Raw genomic sequence first — 20,334 nt, 5'->3', positions numbered from 1 at the left:
GTCAAATCACAAGGGCCCATGACCACCTTTGGATTTCCCTAGGCTTTGCAATTTGATGGTATTCTTGATTATAATTTTGTTTTGTGGTAATATCTCTCTCAGTTCAGTAAAAAAATAGACATCAAATTTTTGACACCTTTTATTTATTTTATTTTTATTATTATTATTTACTTTTTACCTGTTTATTTTTATTTAGGAAAAACCAACATTTGATTGCAAGGGTGCCAGATCCAACAATATTTGGCTAGGGGTTTTGGGTGCGTGGTGAAAGTTTGATTACCAATCCTAACTTTGCCCCTTGTATATGCTATTAGACACACCAGGTAGATTGAGAAGCATTCTTCATTTCTTGTCTATTGAAACTATAGCCCATATATAGGTAAGAGTAAAGTGTAAAGAAATAATCTAAAAAGAATAACAAAACATGCTTGGAGCCTTAGATATCTTCAAGTACTATCACTTATTTTAAATTTTTACTATATACAAAATTAGGAAAAAAAACAAAAGTAAAATAATGCGTTTGTTAATCGATATGACTTGTGTTTAGTAGCTACTTCTATTAGACACGCTAAGAGATGAATGTATCCAAAGTTAAATATGTGTCCACATCCTAATATGTTTAGTAGAACTAGCCACTAGTCATGGGTTTCACTATTTGTTGATTGATACTCTAATGGCATATGTTGAAGCTATAGTAATATACTTAAGTACCCCTGATTTTATGGAAAATAACATGGAAAAACAAAAATGCTTGGTGCTTGTTAGAAATTAGAATAGACACCATTGTGTAAAAGAATTTCAGGAAAACACATTTGCACTGTGACATCGAATTATAGTGTGTGGCATTCGGGTTGTACGTGACATCAAATCTACGTCACAATACAAAGAAAATGATTATTGACCCAAACTTTCAATTTTCATTTTTGTCAAAACCTAATACAAGTGCTCAGTTCTTGTCTTATATAATTGTTTATACTTATCAACAACAACAACAACAAAAAAGTAAATGTTTCCATATAAAGAAGTTATAGAAGCCTAGATGCTTGTTATTTTCCCTTTTTAGTGTAAATGCATTGTTGATATTGAGTGGCTGAAGGCAATACCTAATTATTGTTTACTGTTAAAATTTTTAGATATTTAAAAGAACAAGAGATACAATGGAGTTTTAATTTTGTTTAACTCAATTTAAAATTTAATACAAAAAAATGTGCATTTTTTATTGCCATTGCAAGTTGTCATTGTCTTGTTAAATACAATTCAAATTATGTCAATGTTGATTAGAGGGGGAAGATTCGAACTCTGGATCTCAAGAATGCACATTTTTGTTCTTTAAAAGAGTGTGTTGTATATAGTATAATTTGTCCCACTCTCCATTAAAGTTACCGTGAATTTTTAGTGAAGTTACGGTATCCCTTTTCCTTATGTTTGTGTTTGTTGCTCAAAAAAAAAAAATGTCATCGTAGTGCCTAATAAATGGTCCTTAGTCATGAGTCAAATCACAAGGGCCCATGACCACCTTTGGATTTCACTAGGCTTTGCCATTTGATGGTATTCTTGATTATTATTTTGTTTGTGGTAATATCTCTCTCAATTCAATAAAAAAATAGACATCAAATTTTTGACACCTTTAATTTATTTTATTTTTATTATTATTATTTACTTTTTACCTATTTGTTTTTATTTAGGAAAAACCAACATTTGATTGCAAGGGTGCCAGATCCAACCATATTTGGCTGGGGGTTTTGGGTGCGTGGTGAAGTTTGATTACCAATCCTAACTTTGCGCCTTATATATGCTCTTAGACACACCAGGAAGATTGAGAAGCATTCTTCATTTCTTGTCTATTAAAACTAAAGCCCATATATGGGAAAGAGTAAAGTGTAAAGAAATAATCTAAAAAGAATAACAAAACATGCTTGGAGCCTTAGAAATCTTTAAGTACTATCACTTATCTTATATTTTTACTATATACAAAATGAGGAAAAAAACAAAAGTAAAATAATGCTTTTGTTAATGGATATGACTTCTGTTTAGTAGCTAGTTCTATTAGACACGCTAAGAGATGAATGTATCCAAAGTTAAATATGTGTCCACATCCTAATATGTTTAGTAGAACTGGCCACTGCTCACGGGTTTCACTATTTGTTGATTGATACTCTAATGGCATCTGTTGAAGCTATAGTAATATACTTAAGTACCCCTGATTTTATGGAAAATAACGTGGAAAAACGAAAAGGCTGGGTGCATGTTAGAAATTAGAGTAGACACCATTGTGTATAATAATTTCAGGAAAACACATTTGCACTGTGACATCAAATTATAGTGTGCGACATTCAGGCTGTACGTGACATCAAATCTATGTCACAGTACAAAGAAAATGATTATTGACCCAAACTTTCAATTTTCATTTTTGTCGAAATCTAATCCAAGTGCTCAGTTCTTGTCTTATATAATTGTTTATACTTATCAACAATAACAACAACAAAAAAGTAAATGTTTCCATATAAAGAAGTTATAGAAGCCTAGACACTTTTTATTTTCTATTTTTAGTGAAAATGCATTGTTGATATTGAGTGGCTGAAGGCAACACCTAATTATTGTTTACTGTTCAAATTTTTAGATATTTAGAAGAACCAGAGTTGCAATGGAGTTTCAATTTTGTTTAACTGAATTTAAATTTTAATACAAAAAATATGCATTTTTTATTGCCGTTGCAAGTTGTCATTGTCTTGTTAAATACAATTCAAATTATGTCAATGTTTTTTAGAGGGGGAAGATTCGAACTCTGGATCTCAGGAATACCCTTTTTTGTTATTTAAGAGAGTGTATTGTATATAGTATAATTTGCCCCACTCTCCATTAAAGTTACCATGAATTTTTAGTGAAGTTGCGGTATCCCTTTTCCTTATGTTTGTGTTTGTTGCTTTAAAAAAAAAAAATGTCAATGTACTGCCTAATAAATGGTCCTTAGTCATGAGTCAAATCACAATGGCGCATGACCACCTTTGTATTTCCCTAGGCTTTGCCATTTGATGTTATCCTTGATTATAATTTTGTTTTGTGGTTATATCTCTCTCAGTTCAGTAAGAAAATAGACATCTAATTTTTGACTTCTTTTATTTATTTATTTTTTATTATTATTTTTTTTTTTTACCTATTTATTTTTATTTAGGAAAAACCAGCATTTGATTGCAAGGGTGCCAAATCCAACCATATTTGGCTGTGGGATTTGGGTGCGTGGTGAATGTTTGATTACCAATCCTAACTTTGCCCCTTGTATATGCTATTAGACACACCAGGAAGATTGATAAGCATTCTTCATTTCTTGTCTATTAAAGCTATAGCCCATATATAGGAAAGAGTAAAGTGTAAAGAAATATTCTAAAAAGAATAACAAAACATGCTTGGAGCCTTAGATATCTTCAAGTACTATCACTTATCTTATATTTTTACTATATACAAAATTAAGAAAAATACAAAAGTAAAATAATGCTTTTTTTAATGGATATGACTTGTGTTTAGTAGCTAGTTCTATTAGACACGCTAAGAGATGAATGTATCCAAAGTTAAATATGTGTCCACATCCTAATATGTTTAGTAGAACTGGCCACTGGTCACGAGTTTCACTATTTGTTGATTGATACTCTAATTGCATCTGTTGAAGCTATAGTAATTGACTTAATTACCCCTAATTTTATGGTTAATAACATGGAAAAACAAAAAGGTTGGGTGCATGTTAGAAATTAGAATAGACACCATTGTGTAAAAGAATTTCAGGAAAACACATTTATACTGTGATATCAAATTATAGTGTTTGACATTCGGGCTGTATGTGACATCAAATCTATGTCACAGTACAAAGAAAATGATTATTGACCCAAACTTTCAATTTTCATTTTTATCGAAATCTAATCCAAGTGCTCAGTTCTTGTCTTATATAATGTTTATACTTATCAAAAAAAAAAATGTAAATGTTTCCATATAAAGAAGTTATAGAAGCCTAGACACTTGTTATTTTCTATTTTTAGTGAAATGCATAGTTGTTATTGAGTGGCTGAAAGCAACACCTAATTATTGTTTACTATTCAAATTTTTAGATATTTAGAAGAACCATAGTCACCGTGGAATTTCAATTTTGTTTTACTCAATTTAAATTTTAATACAAAAAATGTGCATTTTTAATTGCCAGTGCAAGTTGTCATTGTCTTGTTAAATACAATTCAAATTATGTCAATGTTGATTAGAGGGGGAAGATTCGAAATCTGGATCTCATGAATACACTTTTTTGTTATTTAAGAGAGTGTCTTGTATATAGTATAATTTGCCCCACTCTCCATTAAAGTTACCATGAATTTTTAGTGAAGTTACGGTATCCCTTTTCCTTATGTATGTGTTTGTTGCTTAAAAAAAAAAAAAAATGTCAATGTACTGTCTAATAAATGGTCCTTAGTCATGAGTCAAATCACCAGGGCCCATGACCACCTTTGGATTGCCCTAGGCTTTGCCATTTGATGTTATCCTTGATTATAATTTTCTTTGTGGTAATATCTCTCTCAGTTTAGTAAAAAAATAGACATCTAATTTTTGACTCCTTTTATTTATTTATTTTTTATAATTATTATTATTTATTTATTTACCTATTTATTTTTATTTAGGAAAAACCAGCATTTGATTGCAAGGGTGCCAGATCCAACCATATTTGGCTGGGGGATTTGGGTGCATGGTGAAAGTTTGATTACTAATCCTAACTTTGCCCCTTTTATATGCTATTAGACACACTAGGAAGATTGAGAAGCATTCTTCATTTCTTGTCTATTAAAACTATAGCCTATATATAGGAAAGAGTAAAGTGTAAAGAAATAATCTAAAAAGAATAACAAAACATGCTTGGAGCCTTAGATATCTTCGAGTACTATCACTTATCTTATATTTTTACTATATACAAAATTAGGAAAAAAAGCAAAAGTAAAATAATGCTTTTGTTAATGGATATGACTTATATTTAGTAGCCTGTTCTATTAGACACGCTAAGAGATGAATGTATCCAAAGTTAAATATGTGTCCACATCCTAATATGTTTAGTAGAACAGGCCACTGGTCACGGGTTTCACTCTTTGTTGATTGATACTCTAATGGCATTTGTTGAAGCTATAGTAATTGACTTAGGTATCGCTGATTTTATGGAAAATAACTTGGGAAAACAAAAAGGTTGGGTGCATGTTAGAAATTAGAATAGAAAATAAATAAGCAACTTTTCACCATTTCTTTTCAGTTTACTTTTTATACCCTTTTTGGGAACTCCTTTCTCAACCAATACCCAATTCCCACCCGATGGCCTCACTTCATCTCTTCCTTACATTTTGATACATTTACGGATTTACCCCACTTTCTCATTTTTCCGTTGGTCTCCACCACACGACATGTCGTCACGGCCTTCCCTCTTCCACTTTCATTTCGTTTTTGGTTTCTTCTCCCTTCTCTCCGGGATCCAATCCAATGATCTTCAAAATCTCATAAACCAAAATCCACCCTTCAAACACCTAACACCGGTGTCTTCGATTCCTGGGAATCCAGCAATTCTATGTGCAAAAATTTCACTGGAATCACCTGCAATTCAAACGGTTTAGTTACAGAAATCGAACTTTCAGACCAAAATTTAACCGGGGTTGTTCCTCTTGATTTAATATGCCTGCTCCAATCACTAGAAAAGCTCTCACTGGGGTTCAACCATTTGAAAGGTCAAATTATTGCAGAATTGCAAGATTGTGTCAAGTTGCATTATTTGGATTTAGGAAACAACTTATTCAGAGAAGATTTTCAATTTCCAAACGATGTGTTACAGCTTACCAATCTGAAATGCTTGTACCTCTCCTATTGCAACATCCAAGGAGCAATCCCAGCTGGGATTGGAAACCTGAAACAGCTAACTATCTTGCAACTTTCCGACAATAACATGACCGGAGAAATACCTACAGAGATTGGAAAACTCGTCAACCTCCGGAACCTTTAGCTCTTCAACAACTCATTCACAGGAAAGCTTCCCATCGGTTTAAGAAATATCACAAAGCTTGAGCTGTTCGATGCTTCGCGAAACTATCTTGAAGGCGATCTATCTGAGTTGAGATTATTGAATAAGTTGGTGTCTCTGCAACTACATGAAAACAAGCTCTCTGTCCAAGTCCCATCCGAGTTTGGCAAGTTCAACTGGCTTGTAAACCTTACACTATATAGGAACAGCTTCACTGGCCCCCTGCCTCAGAACCTCGGCACTTGGGCCAAACTCGGTTTCATCGACGTATCGGAGAATTTCTTTAATGGTCCAATTCCACCAAATATGTGCAAGCAAGGTACTTTGAGAGAGCTTCTCCTGCTTCAAAATAATCTCACAGGTAAAATTCCAGTAACTTATGCCAAATGCTCCACGCTATATCGTTTAGAGTCAACAACAACTTCCTTTCTGGCACTGTCCCTACTGGAATCTGGAGATTACCAAACTTGAGCATTATTGATATCAGCTTGAATAGTATTGAAGGTGCAATTACCTCTGATATAAAAAATGCCAAGTCTCTGAAACAGATATTTGCATCAAACAATTGTTTATCCGGTGCATTGGCCACAGAGATTTCTGAAGCCACGTCTCTGGTTTCGATTAAGTTGAATGACAATCAGATTTCAGGAAATATTCCCACCGGCATTGGAGATTTGAAGCGATTGAGCGTTCTTCATTTTCAGAACAACAAGCTATCTGGCCCAATCCCAGAGACAGTTGGTTTTTGTGAGTATCTCATCGACATAAACTTTGCTAATAATTTGCTTTCTGGCCATATCCCATCTTCATTGGGGTCTCTAAAGACTCTTTACTTTCTGAACCTGTCGTATAATCAACTTTCCGGTGAAATTCCGAGGAGTTTCGCATCTCTTCCGCTAAGTATTCGGGATCTTTCTCACAACAGATTATACGATTCACAGTTGTCCAAGGATATCATGGTAATTATCATCATTTGCTTAGCATTGGGTTTGCTCCTTTTGGTTGCAGCTTTGGTGTTCTGCTTCAAGTTAAAGAAGAGTGAAAAAGATCGAGACCGTTCGTTAAAGGACAAATCTTGGAACGTAAATTCCTTCCATATGTTGACCTTCATAGAGGATCAGATTCTGGATTCCATCAAGCAAGAGAACCTAATTGGAAGAGGTAGGTCAGGGAATGTGTACAAAGCTTTAGTCTGTAATGGTACTAAACTACGTGCAGTTAAGCACATATTGAATACTAACTGTTCTAGGAAATTAAAGGAATTTGACTCCGAGGTGCGGACTTTGAGTTCAATAAGGCATGTGAATGTGGTGAAGCTGTATTGTAGTATTACCGGTGAGGACTCAAGTTTGTTGGTGTATGAGTATTTACGAAATGGGAGCTTGTGGGATCGACTGCACACGTCCCAGCCGATGCAGCAGCTTGCTTGGGATACGAGGTATGAGATTGCAGTTGGGATAGCCAAAGGATTAGAGTATCTACATCATGGGTGTGATGTGATTCACAGAGATATCAAGTCCGGTAATATATTGCTGGATGAGAATATGAAGCCAAAGATTGCTGATTTTGGACTTGCTAAGACTGTTCAAGCCAATGGTGGTGAGGATTCATCCCATCTCATTGTGGGAACGCATGGCTACATTGCTCCTGGTTAGTGAATTTTCAGTTGCTAAACATTAATGAATTATTAGATTCACAATGCTTATATACACATGCATACATAACTGATGGAGAAATACTTGGCGCCTAAACTAACTAACTCTGGCATAGAATAGAATACATTCAAAAATCAGTTACAGAGTAATCCCAGCTTTTGATTGTGCTGTGCAGAATATGCCTACACATACAGAGTGGACCAAAAGAGCGATGTGTATAGTTTCGGAGTGGTACTGATGGAGCTGGTGAGCGGGAAAAAGCCATTAGAGCTGGAATACGGTGAGAGTATTGATATAGTGAAATGGGTTTGCAGCCGGGACGGTGCATTATTGAGTGTGGTGGATTCTAGGATTCCTGAGGTTTTAAAGGAAGAGGCGGTCCGGGTACTGAAAGTTGCAAAGCTCTGCACAGAATCGCTTCCAAACCTTCGACCCACAATGAGGACCGTTGTAGAAATGCTAAAGAAAATTGACCTTTGAAAATTGGAGGGAGATATGATTTTACCCGAAATGGTGACTGTTACTTGAAATAAGTAACTATTTACTATTTTGGCTAGCAAGCTTGGCTAACTTATGTCATGTAAGTGCGTAACTTCCCTTTGACAAGTCACAACCAAAAAAAAAGTTTTTGTGTTTTAGACATTAAAAAAAATAAAGATGTGCCAAAACCGTTCGTTTGGTCAAAGTAAAATAGAGAGAGATAAAGAAGGGAAGGCAGATCTCAATAGAGCAAAGTGGGGATGGGTAGATCGGAGTGAGGGAACTCAAGGAAGGCAGAGCTGAATTTTTTTTTTTTTTTTTTTTCAGGGGCTGTTTGAATGTTTGTATTTTTTGGAAATACGTGTGGAAAATACGTGTAATGTTATTTAAAAACTGAAAACTGTTGTTTAAATACATGTACCAAACAGACCCTCAGTTTTGGACACATTTGTGGATAAAATACATGTCCTCTTTCAAATTAACATAGTTAATTCTGAGAAAACGAGAAATGAATGATATTTAAAATTTAAAAGAACACCTACTAAGTCGTGTGATAGTAAAAAACGAGAAAATATCTTATACGACACTCTCCCTAGGTCAACATTCCAATCTGGTGGGACAAACCAATGAATGACTGAAATGTGTAAAAAAAAAAAAAAAAAAAATCTAACTCGACGTTACCCCTCAAAATTTGAGACCCATTTGGTAATGTTGTTCTAGTAACGTTGTTTGTATTTTTTGAAAATACATGTAAGTGAAAAAGTGTGTAGAAATATGTATAATGTTGTTTAAAAACTGAAAACATGTGTTTAAACACATGTACCAAACAGGCCCTCAATTGCCCACCAAAGTATTCTAGAATTTTCTTCTCTCTCCAACCTGTTCCCATTTTCATATCTCTCTCTCCCCCTCCCCCCTTTCTCCTACTCTTCTCCACTCACTCTGTCATTGTCTCCGGCGATTATGATGATTTGTTTTCCCAGATTTGTTCGCCAGTCTTGTTCTCCACCATGAATGTGATTTATAGGCAATTTTTAACAAGCCTGATTGATGGGATTTAGTTAGATTGCTGTTTCCTGAATTGAGTTTATTCAGTTTTGATAAACTGATGAGTTTCATTTGTTAAGATTGTGTCATTTTTTTTTTCTTTTCTCTTAAGTTTGCTAATTAAGATGGGAGCACTACTATTTTTACTGGTTCTTTTTTGGTAATGGCCTGCAGTTTAAAATGTTTTGTTAAGTTTGCTGATTAAGATGGGAGCTCTAGTATTTTTACTGGTTCTTTTTTGGTAATGGCCTGCGGTTTAAAATGTTTTGTAGTTGTGTTATTAAGGAATTTTAGAGGAAAACAAAAAGGGGACGGATTTTTTATTTTTAAATTCCTAATTTGCTTGTTGAATTAATTTTCTGCCTGAGATGAGTCAATGGAGTGTCCCCCAACTATGCTCAAAGTCGAAAAAGATGTAGTGTAAGGAGTTATTGCCTATTATAATATCTCTAACTGAGCTAAGAAGCTTGTACTATAAAGAAATCATTGCTAGTTTAAGGCCTCTATTGGAGCTGATCTCCATTTATTTTTCAACAAAGCCAATGCCCAGCTAAGTGCCTTTCTCTTCTGTTATAGAACATGAAGTTTACTAGGTTAGATTGGGATATAGTTCTTATACTTCTAATAGAATCATGTTCTAAATTCAGGTTACTATATTTGTACTACATTGGTTATGCCTCAAGCATAGACATTAAAAATCCTTAGTAAGATTATTTATTTTTGATGGCATCTCATTCAGATTAAAAGTAGAACAAGTTCATCTTATCAAATTCTGTTTCTTGTTTATGGCATCATGATATATGTGCCTTTGCTTGCTCTAGTTTCCTTGATACTATTTCTTAAAAAAAGAATTCCTTGATACTGTGGTGTAAATAACTTCATAGGTTGCTTCTGTTTGAGTTAATTTTTGGTCAGTTAATGGCATGGGAGTGTAATATATCTAACCATGGGCATGCTACTTTGTATTTCAGTTGTGGGCCTTATGGTCTGCGGCAGTGACTTGAGTGCTTAGACACTAAGGAGGAAGCAATTATTAAAAAGAGGATTGGAGATTCTAATGTTAACTAGTTTGGACAGCACGTGCAAGGCACGTGCTGCCTCTTGGATGAGAAAATTAAAATAAAGCTTCTATTTGAAAAAGTATAAAATCATGTACAAATAATTCATACAAGACTAATCTGAGTAATATAAGAATTTTGATTATGCACAAACTTAGAGTAGCTAATTTTTTTTTTTTTTTTTTTTATATAAGAAAGAGAGAGTTCAACTTAGAGTAGCTATTTAACATTGGAAGCTTTCGTCAATCAGCATACATGTACAACAAACACGATTTCCAGTACCAAGGAAGCACCTCAATTTCTTAATTTTACAATTGAAAATAGCAAATTCAAAATTATTTCAATTTTACACACACACATCACCACACAAAAGAATCTATAGCCGTAATAGATCATTTTGAAGAAACCATTCAATCTAACACATCACCAAAAAAAAGAAAGAAATAAAAAACTCAACTCATCTGAAACAAATAGATATCTAATACATCCATATTAAACCAAAAAAAGAAATGGCAAATGAAAAATATTTGTACACAATACACATAAAAGATTTTGTAAGAGAGAACTTGTGGTTGTAGGGAAGGTTGGCAATAAAGGGGTGGAAAACAGAAGGAGGTGGTTGGAGGAGCGCGTATGGTTGTGCCATATGTGCAAATGCACCTAAAAAAACACCATTACAAATATTCACAGCAAATGATGCGTTGACTCTATTATGACTTGCTTTGATTAAATTCTAACATTTTTATCATTTATAATGAGAAGCAAATATATTTTAAAGAGTAATTAGTCAAGCAAATGCTAAAAGCAAAATCTATCATTTATAATGTGCATTTTCAAAAGGCAGTCTGCCATTGCTTCTCTTCCTAAACAAATTGTTCAACCATTGCAATTAAAAAAAAAAAAAAAACAATCAGTAAGAATATTCAAACTGAACAACCAAGCAAACTAATTCGTTTGCATTGGAGAAGTATAATCTGTTAAAGGAACCTAAAAATTGATAATTACAGTGGTATTTTACCTTTATCTGACAAGGGAATAGAAAACCACTAAGTCATATAAAAAAAATATAAAATAAACAATTGAGACAATAGGGAGTAAAAAGTATAAACAACAAGGATATACAACTCTAAACAAAGCCATAAAGATAAACCTTCAAATAATGATCATATTGCTTGGCCAAAATTAAGGTAGAGGTTTCTGATCAATCAAAATAAGGGTATAAACAACAGTAATTCATCCATTGGTTGAATCAAGATGATTGTTCAATTACACAAAGTCATGCCTAGTCATATCAAATAAAATCTAAACAACTAGTTATACACAAAACAAAAATAAACTAAGCCCGTTCTTCATATATTAAAAGTTTTAAGCATTTAAACTTGAAATCAAAGCAAACATTCAAATTACAACTCAATCTTGCTCTGTTGAAGCCTAGGAATCTGGTGCAGGGAATCACAAACCTCTGATTGATGACAATGAGTGTGAACAAAAACAAAAACCTCTAAATCTAAAACCCTCAAAAGCCTATAACATTCAACAAAACCATGAAAATATAAAGAATAGGTCACAAATTTTTTTAACACAGTGCCATCTCAAGGACCACAGTAGATTGTTAGCCAAAACCCCGACTAACTGAAGCTTATGGCAAACCAGAGGGCCCCTTTCAGATCAGAGATAAAGCCTCTAATCTCTTTACCTCCAACAACCAAAAAGGCATTCTATTGAAGATTACAGATTACAGTGATTCATTTATGAAAAACCAATCCTACTCGACAGAAAGAACACCTATATACACCAAATTAATCAGATATTAGTAAAAATAAAAAATAAAAAAATAAAAACCCAAACTTTCATTCATATACATACATAATTATATACATGATATGACAAAAGAACATCTAATAGCAAATATTAGCACACAAAATTATCTAATCTGAGTAAAAATCCAAACTGTGAACCCCACGTGCAAAGATAAATTCAAAGAACACCTACATATAGCAAACACAACACAAATTCAACCAATCAGACTAAAAAAAAAATCCAAACTTTCACTTTCATTCATATAATCTACATATAACACAAAATATTCTGACCCATCTGAGTAAAAAATCAAACTTTCATACAAAAACTCAAATCAGACGAAAACCAAAAATCCTCAATTTCCTTCCGTTTAATTCCAATAGTCCCTAATTTTTCCAGAAACCATGATTTTGTAGTACCAAAAACCAAAAAAATAAGTAAATAAAATAGAGTTTCAAACCTGCAACCGTCTATCTCTCACACATCCACCAATCCCCAGATATCACAAACAGCGTTTGAGCTTCACTTTTCTTTTTTTTTTCTTTTTTCTGAATCTTCGTGTGTAAAGAGAGAGAAGAAGAAGATAAGTAAATGGTGAGTCACAAAGTTTGTGCTTTTTTGAGAAACATTTCCACACCTACCCATAACACATATCAAAAATCTGGAAGAAAGAAAGAAAGAAAGAAAAAAAAAAAGCAAAGTATATAGAAGCAAAAAGGAAGAAAGCAAAAGATCATACCTTTCAACTCAAAGCCTTCCCTCACTCCGATCTATCCATCCCCCTTTGCTCTATTCAGATCGGCCGATATACCACCATAGATGTCCAAAAAAAGCCATCGGCAACCATGGCTTGCTCTCTCGTTCCAAAAATTCTCTAGACATTGAGAAAGAGAGAAAAATAGAGGTTGAGAGGCAGAGAGAGTTCCAGATTCCAAAACTCTCTAGTCTCTAGCCCTCTCGCCCTCTATCTCTACCTTCCTTTTCTTTTCTTTTCTTTTTTATTTGGTTTTCACATTTCAGCCAAATGAACCATTTTGGCTTCACAAAAAGACAAAATAGAGGGACTCACCAAAATTGCACTGTAGATAAACAGTGAAAAATGTTGGATGCACAGTAACAAAACACTGTAGGGGTATTGACACTTTTATATATAGGATGTTGTTGAGCCAAAACATCGTGGTGTCATTGATGACGACCTGCTCTGCAATTGACGAATCCATGTCTAGTCATAGAGGGCACGCTGCCGATTCCTATGGTGGCTTCATAATTGTCCAAGTCTCAACCTCACAAACCCAAGCTTTTGACATATGGAATAATGCTCCATTAGCTGCTTCAACGGATTGGAATTGTCTCATTCAGCTAAAATATTAGATAGTTTTATGCACGTCTTGTAATAGCTTTCTGAACAATATTTGTAATCTACTTATGAAGTGATTCAAACGTGTTGGAATTTATACATGCATGTTTGAGTACGCTTGTAGCAGCTTTTTGGATAGTTTTTGTGATCTACTTATGAAGTGAATCAATCATGTTGGTTTATATATGTGCATGTTTTAGTAACTTATAGTTAAACATTGATCATATTTCATATATGTGATGTTATGTAAACTCTTTTTATGTTTGTGATGCTCCTACTATATGTGATTATTCTTTTCTCAAGTACGGGGCATTTTTTCTTCTAGAAATCAATTGACTAATACTAACATGACCTCACTGGAGTATGAAGGAAAGACACGCACTAGAAGGTATAATTAATTGACTCATCTTTATGAACTCTTTCCAACAATGTCATGCAAATTACTCATTTTCATGGTTTCACTTGTTCAACTTGAAAATGCCACATACATATGCATAAACCATACTGAAGTTGTAATATACATGCTACATTCTTCCATGGTACCAAGAAGGTATGATTAATTCTTTCAACCACTTAGTCACCAATTAAGTGAATTACATATGAAAGTTGTAATGCATGGGCTACGTTCTTCCATATTGCTAAGAAGGTATATTTCATTCCTTAGACTAAAAAATCACTACATCAATAGCAGTTTTGAATATCTTAGGAAAGGTTGAAATTGAGAGGAAGCTGACCGGTAAACTTTTGCAAACAGTTGGGTTTTGAACAACCTTCTCAATTGAGATGGAAAGGTTAGTGCAATCTCTACTGCAGGGCCGGCCTAAGGCCCCACCCAAAAAACAAATTCCCCTTAGGGAAAAAGGCCCCACTTCCAATGATTAAAGACCTAAATTTTTATAAAATTATATAAATATATATATATATTTTTTAAAGGTTGTACATTTTTTTTATTAGTAATGTTAAGAATACTACAAATTTTACTATTGGCTTACAAATCACCATTTTACTAATCACAAAAAAGTGATTTAAACATTCATTAATTAGATTGATGAATTTCATCAATGGGGGCCAATGTCACATCATATTATAAACATTTTATAATGCTTTTAGCGCATTTTTCTTTTTCATTTCTATTAAAACTCTCAATGTACGAGATCAATAAAATCCTAACCCAATTGAAACTCTAAAATGTTTCCAAAAAAATGTTGCAAATGTGTTAAATCATTAATTATAGATTAATCTCCCCTAATAGTTTGAGACTTTAATTTTTGTAAGCTAATAGCCTACAAAGCCACACACCAAATAATATCTATTTCCCTCTCTTAAAAACAAGATATAAAATTAAAAATTAGATTTTAACTTTATTTAACTATGTATTGATATATCCAAAATAAAGTATTTTTTTTAATCATATATTTCTTTTTATTAATATTTATGGTTCAATTATAATATTCAATTCTCCATATGAAATTAACATTAGTTTAGTTGGTATTATTCATCAAATTATGTATTTAATGTATCAAATTAATCTTGATTTGATTAGTATTAAATAATTTTGTTTAATTAATATTTACATATTAAAAGCCCTACATTAATTTTTTATCTTAGGCTCTAAATAATGTTGGGCCGCCCTTGCTCAACTGCTACGTTGCCATACACCCAATATGTAAAAGAAACTGCACAAGTCAACTAAAATGAAAATCAACATTGAACTCATACTTCCATTGTCTCGTTCCCTTATGTTAACTTGATACATCTAAAATATTTAGTCTTTAAAAAAAAAAAATTACAAACACTACATTTTTGAAAAGGACAAATGCTTTGTACATATACCATAGTAAATACTGAGAAAAATTAATATAACATATTGGGAAATTAAAAAACAAAAAACAAAACAAAAAGTCATTTATTATATCCAACTGTAAGGTTGAATTTAATCAACCATGTGTTGGCTTTATTCCATGACAAATTTGCTTGTAATATAGCACTTAGAAACCTTGTATTTAGGTGGGAATCATGTAAGGGTAGTGTGTGAGAGAGTGTGAAGAAATGCTCAAGACAGTGCAGTGAAGCAGAGACTCGCGGCTAGGACTCGCGAGTGGCTCGCGGCTTGCAAGCCGCCAAAAGTTGCTCACGTGCAGAGCATGCAGGGGAGCTGAACAGTCACGCCACCTGGAGCACTACACGACAAAAATCCAGACTGGCCATTAAGTTAGCTCGCGACTTGAACTCGCGACTCAGTCAAGTCACGAGGTCAAGTCGCCAGCCAGCCCTGTTTTTGGAAAAACTGACTCTTCGTATTCCATTCTCACACCAGTATAAATACCCCTCATTCCCACAAGATATGTGTGGCTATTCAGAAAGAAAAACCCTAAGAGAGGTTTCTTCAAAACACCCACCCAATTAGAGAGAGCTACTCATTCTTAGAGAGAAACCTTTGTAGTCTCTTCTCATTCCCTCTCTCATTGTCATACCTATTGAGATGAGATTTCTATCCAAACACTACCCACACCAATTTAGAGTGTTGAGTGTTTGTGGAGTTTTGGGAAGCATTGGAGGATGCCAAGGATGGCGGATGCTACGGTCTAGTAGCGGAATCCGGTAAGCTAGAAAAGAAAAAGGTTCGGCGCAACCTCGTTGGAGCAAGAAGCTTGGAGGGCTTAGGTACATCGGGTAGATTAGGTTTGGAGGGTCTATTGCTGTTCATGTATCCCAACTACATTTTCTAGTGGATTATTGACCGCTTGGAGGGCGGCGAAGAGGTTTTACGCCGAGGGCTTCGGTTTCCTCTTCGATAACACATCGTGTGTTGTCCTTGTGTTTGCATCTCTCTTCCCTTTATCTTTGCCTTTTATTTTCTGCTATGGATGTGTTTTTAATTGGCTTAGATTCTTTAACCAATTTCGTATTATAGCATGTGTTAAGTTTCCGCACACTAGTTGTTTGACATATTACTTGTATTGGTTAAGTTGTAATTTGGGGGTCTAAACGTTCAAAGGTGTTTTGTACACGTTTTTGAACTTTCACCAACCTTCCCTAAAAATTGGTGAACTCATATTGGAACTCGTATTATGTTAGGGTGTTAAGGTCACCATTAAGGTGTGAAATGTTTTGCACATACACTGTAATTGGAGGTGTCAGATGTGTGCATAAAAGTAGAAATAAATTTTTTTAAAAGATGTGTTTAAGATACACCTAATATAACTCTTTTCTTTTTTATTTTACAAACTTTTAAGATATACCTAATATGACTCCTTTTGGACTCTACAAATATAAGTGTAAAGCCATTCAATAAAAGGAAATATATATATATATATATATGTATATGTAAAGACTAAAGAGTAAAGTCCTCACAATAAAGACATTCTAACAACCCACACACTAATGTCAGTTTGTTAGAAATTTTTTATTTTTTTTTATTACGAGTTTGTTAAAAGTCGGCTGTTGTAAGTTAAGGAACAAAATATTAATTAGAATGGAGATTTGAGTCTATTACGACTTTTGAGTAGAATTTATGACGTGTCTTTGTGTTAAAATAACATTTCCTCTCTATTTTTTTTAAAAAAAATAAAAATAAAAAAGGAAAAGAGGCGAGTACAGGCACAGCCGCACAGGCACTAAATCCATATCCCCAAATTGGTTATCAAATGGGCTGCTTAAGGGATCAAACAAAAGACTTGGACCATTTATGAATCCAATAACTTATAATAAAGGTTTTGGACTTGTTGGGTCTGAGGAAAAGTTTTAAATCCGATATACTTGTAAGATTGTTATTAGGAAAACTGATAGAAAATGGGGGCTAAAAGTATTTGAAGGCCCACGCAATAAGCCCATAACCAATGGAGGAGAAATCTCAATTAGTGGTTCTATGAAATCATCTTCACAGTGTTTGGGACTCAATACTGTAACTGTTATACTTACTACGAGAGAGAAACTTATGAAACCACTCCATAACTCTTCTGCCTAAATTCGCTTGATAGACTAAGGCCATCAGTATTGAAGCGGGCCTATACACAATCTGTTCCCAATGAGCCCAAATTAATTGGGATTTAGTCCATAACATTTTAGGTTGTGAGAGAGAGATGAGCCCAAATTAATTGGGATTTAGTCCATAACATTTTAGGTTGAGAGAGAGAGAATAACATATTAGGTTGAGAGAGAGAGGGAGAGAGAGTGGAGAGGAGGCAATGTGTGATTTAAAACCACAAGACATAAGGCATTATCTATTATAATAATAATAAAAAACACTAGATTTAGAAGCGATTACAAGGATGGAAGAAAGAAATTATAATCTCAGGTTGAGAGATAGATTCAATTGAAGATAGTGGTACATGTTATTCAAATCTATGCCATGATCTGTTTATGGTTACCTAAGAAATTGTGCTTAGAACTAATTAAATGATGAGTCAATTTTGATGGGATCACAAAGCTCATGAAATAAAAAGGTTATTTAATGAAATGGAGTAAACTATGCAGATTAAAGATGATGGGGGGTGGGGGGTTGGGATTTAAAGGCTTGAAGGCATTTAATATAGTTTTGTTAGGGTCAGAAATCTCATGAAATAAAAAGGTTATTTAATGAAATGGAGTAAACTATGCATATTAAAGATGATTGGGGGGGGGGGGGGGGGCGCGCTTGAAGGCATTTAATTTAGTTTTGTTAATCAAACAATGATGAAAACTATTACTTAGGACAAACTCCTTGTTGTATCATGTTTTCAAAGCTCAATATTTTCGTCATTGTTCTTATTTAGAGGTTGAAGTTTCTAATAACTCATCTTTTGCATAGCTGAGTATTGCACAAGTGAAAGATCTTATTTGAAGTGGTTCAAGATGGAGTATTGGTAATAGGGATAATGTAAAGTTATAACTTATAACCCCTTATAAATACAAAAATCTCAAGTTTGAAAATCAAATAATCTAAATAGTTTCACAAATATAATTTTGTATTGATGAATTTGTAAGTACAATTCTCTATATTTAGATTCTAATACAATAGAATAATCCTTTAACTCAATCTCATTGGAAAAGTCTTCAATTCAAGTATTACGTCAGTGTAGTCTTGACTCAAACACAAGATATCCTCCACTTGGATTGGAAAGTGGATTGAAACGTCGTTGGAACAAAATTGTGATAAATTTCTGGCTATGTGCTTGTTTGAGATTTCTTGTTCTTCTCATTCTTCGTGTTCTTTGTGTGTTCTTCAATTTTCTCCAAGGGATACATGATGTGGGGCCAGGGAACCTATGGTCCGACCCACGCCCTATTAGGGCTCGGGGCCCGTGCCGAGGAGGGTATGTGCCGAGGACAAATGGGGAAAGTCCGAAGTGTCGAGGGGAATAACTGAGGACGACCCTGTCCTCGGCACTCCAGGACCTCAGGGGGAAGAGCAACGTCTTGATGAAAGATGCCCCCAAAAAGCCCCCTGAAAGAGATGCGAGTAGAATAGGACCCACATGTGGGTACGGTGCAAAACTGGTTCAGGGTAAACACGTCCCCTCCGCATTAAATACACCAGCCAGCGTCCTGACCATGTTAATGAGAAAAGATGCCTGGGCAGGGCGACTTCGATCATCGCAACTAACAGAAAGCAAGGAGGGATAGCTGATGGGACGGGTACAGAAGTAGGCACCTGCCTGACCAACAAGTGGAGGGATAAGATCAACCAAGAAGGGCTATATAATGTAAAGGTTAATGCACCAAGAAGGGGGCTGGGAAAAATGGCCAAAAACCAGAGCCTCCTAGCCCGCCTCCAGGAGAAAAACTCCTATGGCGATCACGATTTAATTATGTACGAACACCATGGAAAACCACTGTCTTGTGACTGAGGCCTAGCCTTTCATACCCACGCTCTATAAATGATATTGTATGGGCATTTTTACATGCGAACCCAATATTATTATGGGTCGTTACAAATCGTGTCCTTACACATGACATTATCTATACTACTATTTAAGAGGCTGTTCCTTACTTCTTTTTATGGGGAAAAAACCCTTATTCTTATCCCTTTTTTTATAATTATTATCCTTATCCCATCATTAAAAAAAAAATTGCAAGATCTTTTTTTTTCCCCTCTCCTTCACATTAATTTGGTTTTTTTTTTTTTTTTAAAAAAAAACTCTTTACTTTTTTTTTTCCTTATCCATATCCAAAAAAAACTCCATCACAAAAACTCTCCACGTATTCCTTGTAATAACTTCCTACTAAATATTACTAACAGCCTAGTAACAGTGGTCACTAACTACAACAAACTTCTCCTAAATTCAAACATCGAATTTTGCTATTGAAATTTTAATAAAAAAATCCCATCATTAAAAAAATAATAATAATAATTGCAAGATCTTTTTTTTTTCCTCTCCTTCACGTTAATTTGGTTTTGTTTTTTTTTATAAAAAAAAAATTTTTAAAAAAAAAAAAAAAAAAAAACTCTTACTTTTTTTTTTCCTTATCCATATCCAAAAAAAACTCCATAAGGAAAACTCTCCACGTATTCCTTGCAATAACTTCCTCCTAAATATTTCTAACAGCCCAGTAACAATGGTCACTAACTACAACAAACTTCTCCTAAATTCAAGCACCAAATTTTGCTCTTGAAATTTTAATAAAAAATCCCATCATTAAAAAAAAAAAAAAATTTGCAAGATCTTTTTTTTTTTCCTCTCCTTCACGTTAATTTGGTTTTTTTTTTTTTTTAAACTCTTACTTTTTTCTTTTCCTTATCCATATCCACAAAAAAAAAACACTCCATAAAGAAAACTCTCCACGTGTTCCTTGCAATAACTTCCTACTAAATATTACTAACAGCCCAGTAACAGTGGTCACTAACTACAACAAACTTCTCCTAAATTCAAGCACTGAATTTTGCTATTGAAATTTTAATAAAAAATCCTATCATTAAAAAAAAATTGC

At 34.0% G+C, this 20,334-nt stretch overlaps 1 long non-coding RNA gene and 1 pseudogene across 4 annotated transcripts; one reads left to right on the top strand and one right to left on the bottom strand.

The window, feature by feature from the left end:
• Positions 1–5,420: 5,420 nt before the first annotated feature.
• On the top strand, positions 5,421–8,163 carry LOC126710234 (receptor-like protein kinase 7; annotated as a pseudogene).
• A 2,482-nt stretch (positions 8,164–10,645) lies between these two features.
• LOC126709853 (uncharacterized) lies at positions 10,646–13,170 on the bottom strand. Of its 4 annotated transcripts, none has more exons than XR_007649492.1 (3): positions 12,808–13,081; positions 12,529–12,705; positions 10,646–12,053 (listed from the first exon to the last, which is right to left on the bottom strand). It is a non-coding gene; the product is annotated as an uncharacterized LOC126709853 (long non-coding RNA). The 4 variants fall into 4 exon arrangements; XR_007649493.1 differs by having other exon boundaries at positions 12,529–12,622; positions 12,808–13,077; XR_007649490.1 differs by lacking the exon at positions 10,646–12,053 and having other exon boundaries at positions 12,297–12,705; positions 12,808–13,170.
• Positions 13,171–20,334: the final 7,164 nt, after the last annotated feature.

Source organism: Quercus robur, chromosome 12 (genome assembly GCF_932294415.1).
Source record: "Quercus robur chromosome 12, dhQueRobu3.1, whole genome shotgun sequence".
Classification (NCBI taxonomy): Eukaryota; Viridiplantae; Streptophyta; class Magnoliopsida; order Fagales; family Fagaceae; genus Quercus; species Quercus robur.
The sequence above is the reverse complement of the archived record's forward strand: the minus strand, read 5'-3'. Positions and strand labels throughout refer to the sequence as shown.